Source organism: Pinus tabuliformis, chromosome 9, assembly GCF_031772625.1.
Source record: "Pinus tabuliformis cultivar Carrire ecotype Pingquan chromosome 9, CPIR1, whole genome shotgun sequence".
NCBI lineage: Eukaryota > Viridiplantae > Streptophyta > Pinopsida > Pinales > Pinaceae > Pinus > Pinus tabuliformis.
In genome coordinates, this window is record NC_142307.1 from 875,593,155 (window position 1) to 875,599,899 (window position 6,745).

General features: G+C 29.1%; 1 non-coding gene across 1 annotated transcript; it reads right to left on the reverse strand.

Annotated features, from left to right (window-relative positions):
- Positions 1 to 5,443: 5,443 nt before the first annotated feature.
- LOC149151584 (U6atac minor spliceosomal RNA) lies at positions 5,444 to 5,571 on the reverse strand. Its single transcript, XR_016263962.1, has one exon. It is a non-coding gene; the product is annotated as a U6atac minor spliceosomal RNA (small nuclear RNA).
- Between the last annotated feature and the right edge of the window lie 1,174 nt (positions 5,572 to 6,745).

Below are 6,745 nucleotides of genomic sequence, written 5' to 3' on the forward strand. Positions count from 1 at the left end.
TTGAGGTAGAAAAAAATCACCCGATTTTGAAAAGTGGTGATGCACAACACGCCTTTCTTTTTAGCATATTTTTGGCACTTTAAATTTTCTTATGTATCAAGTATGAACATTTTTTTAAAAACGTTAGTGATTTTCATCTTGATTTTGAAAAGTGTTGATGCAGCATCAACACATTTTTTTAAATACTTTATTTTTGGCAATTTTATTTTTTTTATGTATAAAGTATGAACACATTTTTTAAATGTTAGTGATTTTCATCTTGATTTTGAAAAGTGTTGATGTAGCATCAACCCTTTTTGTTTAGATGGCTTATTTTTTACATTTTAAATTTTCCAATGTATTAAGTGCGAATATTTTTTTAAATCTTTGTGATTTTCATGTTTGTAATAAGCCATGAAAAAAATTGAAAAACATGACAAAAAAAACTCAAATAATAACAAAATATATAAAAAAAAAACCAAAAACACACCCATAAAAATTAAAATTAAAACAAATTAAATGGTAAAATTAAACAAATAAAAATATCAAAAACTAAGTAAAAAAAACAAAATATTTTAAAAAAGCATATAATTTAAAGAAAAAAAATGAAATAAACAAAAAAATAAAAGAAAAAAACACATCTATAAGAAAATTTTTAAGCTAAAAAACATAAAATATACAAACATAAAAATAATAATAATAAATAAAAGCTTAAAAAAAATTATATATAATTAAATTAAAAAAAGTTAAATTAAAAAAGTAAAAAAACCATAAAACTTATAGAATTAAAATAAAAAATCTTAAAATGAAAAAATGAAAATTGAAAAATACCAATATTAAAAATATTTAAATTAAAAAATAAATCAAGTCAAAACCAGACATTTAAAAAAAATTGAAAAAAAATTGCGAAAAACAAAATAAAATAATTAAATAATAAAAAAAAAAAAAAAAAAAATCATAAAAAATATAAAATGAAAATAAGTTAGAACAAAAAAATGAAAAAAAAAAATTGAAAATTGAAAAATAACAGAAAGTAAAAACAAAACCAATCAAATCAAAACAAAACAATTAAAAAAAAAAGGGAAAAAGTATATATTTAAAACAAAAAGGATTATTAAAAAATAAAATAAAAAAGAGTTAAAAATAAAAAAATAAAATTAATAAAAAATATTTCAGGCCACACATGGGTGGGGTTCACTGCGAGTGTCGGCGGGCAGTTCGGTAGCATGTAGCTACCTTCCCGCTGGCACCTGTGGCCAACCCCACCCATGGGTGGATTGAATTTTTTTTTTTCCTTTTTTATAATTTTTATTTTTCTTAATTGCTTTATTTTGATTTTTTTATTCATTTTTTTTTTTCAATTGTTCTTTTATTTCAATTTTTATTTGTTTTGTTTTGAATTTTTTTTTAACTGTTATTTATTTCTTTTTTTTTAATTTAATTTATTTTTAGTTATGTGTTTTCTTTATTTTGTTAATTTAATTTATTTATTTTTTGTTAAATTATGTGTATTTTTTTATTATTATTTTCTGATATTTTTGATTTATCTTTTTAATTTTTTTTAATATTTTGTCAAATTTTTTATATTTATAAGTTAATTTTATTAATTTTTACATTTTTTTTAGTTCTTTTTGGTCTTTTTTTTATAGTTGATTTTTTTGTCATGTTTTTCTGTTTTTTTTAATGCTTTATTCCTCTTTATTATTTTATAAGTTTTTCGTGGTGTTGTTTTTTTTTCCTTCTATATTTGAATTTTTGGTGTCTTTTTCATTATTTTTTGTGTTTTTTCTGTTTTTATTTTTTTATAATATTTGATTTTTTTGTATTATTTTTTGTGTTTCTTAATTGTTTTAATATTTATATATTTTTTATTATTATTATTATTTTTGTTTTTTCCTTGTTTTTTCTTTTTATCAATATTAAAAATTTTGTTTTGTTTTTTATTATTTTTGTGTTATTTATTTATTTATTTTTCAATATTTGAATTTTTGTTTTCTTTTGTATTTTTCATTTTTATTTTTTTATACCTTTATTTTTTTACTTTGGTTTTTAAATTTTATTTTTTTCTATAGGGTCTGTGTCGATGCTCGTCTAACAACTCGATCCCATTATGGGGAGTTTGAAAGTTTATTTTAAAATTTTCGTTATAATGAATCGAGTCTGCCCTCGTAATGTATCAATTTCATGGTTGATCTTTAAGTTTTCATTACAACGGGTCAAGTTCACATACACCGCATGTCAATCTGATAGTTGATTTTTAAATTTTTGTTGCAATGTATCGAGTTGTGTTAGGCTAAGATTTTAAAATCTCTATATATTTAGCATTTAAAGAATAAATTACTCTTGGGTGTTCATTTTTAAAGTTTTTTGTCATAAAAATTTTCCATATTGTAACGCTTGAAATATTTTGAAAACTTGAGTTTTTTTTGTAATCATAATCGGTTTTAATTGCATGGTTGAAAAATGTCAAGATTTTAATGGTTTTCTAAGTCATGATATTTTATCTTCAATGTTATGGTTGAAAACAATTACAATTTCAAGGTTTTTTAGTCAATATATTTAATCTTTAACAACATGGATGGAAATTGTTGGGATCATCACGATTCGAGATATGATATTTTATCTTTAACATCACATCCGAGAATTGTTGGAATTTTATAGTTTTTAAAAGTCCAGATATTTTATCTTTAATTCCATTGCTAAAAAATGTCAAAATTGTAACTAGATTTTTTTCTTGTTATTCCAAAATCAAAACTTATTTTTTAAGGGTGTTTTTTCATCATTTTTGCAAAAAAAAAAGGTTTTTACTTCCATTTAAAAAAAATGTGGAAAATTTACGCTTAAAAAACATCGTTCTGGAATACACAATTTTCATTTTTTTGGTTTTTTCATGTTTTTTGGGGGTTTTGGCCAAAGTACCCGATTTGAGGTAATTGTTCACGTTTGATCGGTAACTATGTTGGGGATGGGGATCACACTTTGACCAACAAATAGAGTCATGTATGTATGCAATGTCTTGTTTGATCAAGTTAAGAAGAGGATCATGTAACAGAGGCATAGATAATTCCAGAAGGATCCTAGGAATCCTATGAAAATCATGGTGGAAAATGTTGTTTTTTCCACAACAACATAGGACAACTCTGAATATCTACTGAGTTAGAATGATATATTAAAGAAAAAACTTCTTGTAGTAAAGCGATATGTAGAACATATTATGTTGAAGAATCAACAGTTATTGTCACAGAGTTTCAACACCACAAATTGACGGTCATTCATGTAGGAATAACAGGGGCCAATGAAGGACACCATGGCATGGGTATATGATGAGATGATACATATGCAACAGGTGGTTGCTCCTCTCATTTCCATCTACAAGAAAACACTACAAGTGGTAAAACTCCTTAAAATAGCAAACAGAGCGGCTGGCCAAATTTAAGAGTAGGCTAGCAAGTATTTGGATTCTCCACAATATTTGGAAAAGAAATACAGGATTGCCGCAAAAATGGACCAAGTTCAGTTGAGACACCACCTATAGAACTACTCACATCTTGGGGCACAGTCAGTTAGTACTACTACTACCTATAATCGACTACATAATGGTTTTGAGCCTCTAATATAGAAGCATGGGATGCCCTCAATAGGAACACTTGAAGCGATCAGAGGTAGAGAAGTCATCTTCTAGGAGATTAGGAAATATGTTGAATAAATCAAATAGGTAATATAATAAGAAGGATTGGAGGTTACCAAAGAAATTATTCTACAATATGCCTTTGCACTAGTCAAAGCTCATATGAAATTTTCATGGCTCTAGAATAATGTACAGTCAAGCTCCAAGACCATAGTGACAAAGGTAGTGGAGGTGAAGATGCGGTATATAGGGGAGTTGTCAGTTCATGCTAAAGCCATCTCAACATATTTCATGGCATGGAAAACTTACATTACAAGTGAAATCCATGAGGAAGCGAATGATTTATCCTTTTGATGAGCATTTGTCTCATTATCAATTTCATTTTGTTAGGACACCGTCTTATTTGTAATTTGTTTCATTTAATAAATTATATGTAATGAAGTCTAAGGGACACATGTGGAATGTAAATAGTCACATATGGAATGTAAAAGGTCATAAATAAAATAAGATAGTTATAGAAGTCAAAGAATCGTGAGGAAGCTCACAGGTCATTGTTATTTGTTATAAATAGCTCCTCATCACTCAAAGAAAGGGCTTGGATTCTTGGAGTCTTTCCTTGGCTTCCCTTGTAGTGCATAGGAGATAGATCATACTTTGGAGAAGAAATTTGTGGCTTCATGTTCCACTACTGGATATAGTGTTTCATACATTAACAATGTACATGGGATCTTTCACCATTAATCAAAATCTCTATGAGCCAACAATTATTCATACATGTATCATAGATATTGTAGGATTCTTCTTGTTATGTTGATGATATATGTTGCCTTAATTGTATACTAAGTTAATGAACTAATTCTTTGCTTAGATATGACTATTATTGAATGTGTGTTGTTATGCTTTAATGATTTTTGTTTATTATGTGGACTAATCTACAGGTATTCAACAAGTCTTCCGCTTCCTTCTTGATCCCTCTTTAGAATAGTACTGTTACTTTTCCATCCAAATGCTCATTTTCCATTACGAGTCAAGGGTTCTATCGTGCACCTTACATTGGGTGTCTCACAAAGTTCACATACTTTCAGCCCCAAAGAGTTATTGTGTTCCATTGTGGATAGTCGTAACCAAGGCATATCTTTGAAACCTTTCCAACAGTGGAAAAACATATGACCAGATGGGACTCCTACACCAAACGGTGTGAGGTTTAATTGGGACTTCACATCGGGGAGATCCCCTTACAATGTTGGCATCATCTAGCATTGTTGACATTTTTTGGTGCTAGAAGTAGGGACCACTAAAAATATGAGCCTATAAAGTCTATTTTTGTCTCCTACCTCTAATGACTTCATCGCGAATCATAATCCAGAGGTGTTTTTTTGAAAATTTAGATATTTCAATCCCCGTGGACTTTTTACATAACTTGTCACATTTTAAATTCGATGAAAAGGGTACAACAACCATACTTAATTATGTAAATTATTTCTTTCATTTTTTTTCAAGTGGTGTTTATTGTGAATAAATATCTGCATGATTGTTGAACCTTACATTTTATGGTCGTGCAAAGCAATGGTGTTGTTATCTACCCACTGCTTCTATATTATCTTTTAAACAATTGGTTAACGAGCTTCGTCGAATGAGAATCTTGAACATTTTGTTGACTGATTCCTACATCTTTGTTAGGAATTCTCGAACGAGGATATGGACTGGAACTTCTTGGATGAGAGGGTTTTGTTTTTTGGTAGGTAAGCACCCACGGGGGATTTGAACTAGTGACCTATCACAAGGAGTTCCTTAACAATGCACCCGTTCACCATCAATCCAAATCCCTGTGGGCTTAAAAACTTGTTGTAAGATCCACCCCAGTGAAGGAATGGAGAACCTTCACCGCGTGTGATAAGAAAGTCTGAAGACTTTTCCCATCCTTGTCGACGAATATGCCAACCATCTCTCCTTTCTATGAATACTCTTGTATGAGAAGTTTCATTTCTTAGTGAGGATGTCAAAAAAATATTTTGAATCAGACTCATATCCTTATGATCAACAAGGATTTCAACATCCTAAGGAAGAAGTAGATATGCATTTTGTCCCATGTCCTCCTCCTTTTGATGTTTTGTATGTTGTACCTCAACCAATCATTAAACTGGAAGATCAATTTTTTGATGAAGAATTAATTTTCCTTTCACACATTTCCCTTGATGGTGATTTTTGTGATCTTACCAATCAACCATACTCAAATATTGATATCTCACTAGTCAATATTTTACCCGTTAATTAAGTTGGGAAAACCATGACCCTAATGATTTCCTTTTCTCTAAAATATACGAGAATGATTATTCAAGCAACATGGATGAATCTTTGGTTCTAGAGGAAGATTTATATTTGCAGGAATTCCAATGGTAGTCTGAGGTGATCATTGGATATTTTCTTTCAAGTATAACTCCTTTTTATCAAGAAGATGGCATTTCTATCATTCAGGATTTTTGTGGTAACCTCGAAAAGAAAACTCATCAACCTCAATTCTTTTAATCTCATAATATGCATAATGACTCTTTTTTTGATAAGCAATTGATAGTGTTTTCGTGAAATTCAAAGTCATGACAGGTGAGTGGGATGCTTCAGCCTATGTTCATGGTTATGTCAGGTTCCTATGACCTTGACGATATTTGTGATTTTAGTCTGTTTATGATCGTTTTTGCAAAATTTTGTCACTAATTTCTTCACATAGGTTGTCATCTCTCCCCTGAGGGATGCCCATTTTCTTCACGTAAATTTTCTAAACTCTATGGGGATAACGTTTAATTTGACTATTAAATTCCACCGTTACATCTTGCCTCGGGAAAATCTTTAATCCTTGATGTGGAAACAAAGAAGGATTTTAATGAATCTTCTCCATCATCTATAAAAAAATCTCATTCACATGACAACATGGATTGTTTTCAACCTGCTAATGTTGCTTATGATGTGGATTTTCCTTTGATTATATTTTCTTGTCATGGTTTCTCCAAAAGGTTGTTTCCGTGATATGATTGTAGATTCTTTAGAAGAATATTCTGAGTCGGGATCCATGTCTTGTGGCCTCTACTTGTATGTTCTTCATCGATCCTTGTATGAGCATAGGTCTAGTAATTATTGTTATTA